Here is a 419-nt window from a genome sequence, read left to right as displayed (position 1 = left end):
ACTGACTGCATTTCTGAGGGAGGGGAACTGCCTCCGACCGCACAAACGGTGAGGCCGCGGCTCCATGCGGGAGGGGACGGCACCCACCATCGCACTGCCCCGGGAAACAGGTCTGGTGTGGGAGCACCGCTGCTGTCTTTCGGCTGCTTAAATACATGAGAAACTAAATAAAAAGGGAAAAGAAAGAAAGGAAGGAAGAAAAAGAAGGAAAGGAAGAAAGAAAAAGAAGGAAAGGAAGAAAGAAAAAGAAGGAAAGGGGGGAAAAAAAAAGGAAGAGGAAAGAAGGAAAGGAAGAAAGAGAGAGAGAGAGAAAGAAAGAAAGAGAGAGAAAGAGACAGAGAAAGAGAGAGAGAGAGAGAGAGAGAGAGAGAGAGAGAGAGAGAGAAAGAAAGAAAGAAAGAAAGAAAGAAAGAAAGAAA

The sequence above is a fragment of the Lagopus leucura genome, unplaced genomic scaffold (assembly GCF_019238085.1).
Source record: "Lagopus leucura isolate 7727_CA_CO unplaced genomic scaffold, USGS_WTPT01 Super-Scaffold_100001, whole genome shotgun sequence".
NCBI classification, from domain to species: Eukaryota; Metazoa; Chordata; class Aves; order Galliformes; family Phasianidae; genus Lagopus; species Lagopus leucura.
Note: the sequence above shows the minus strand (reverse complement) of the source record.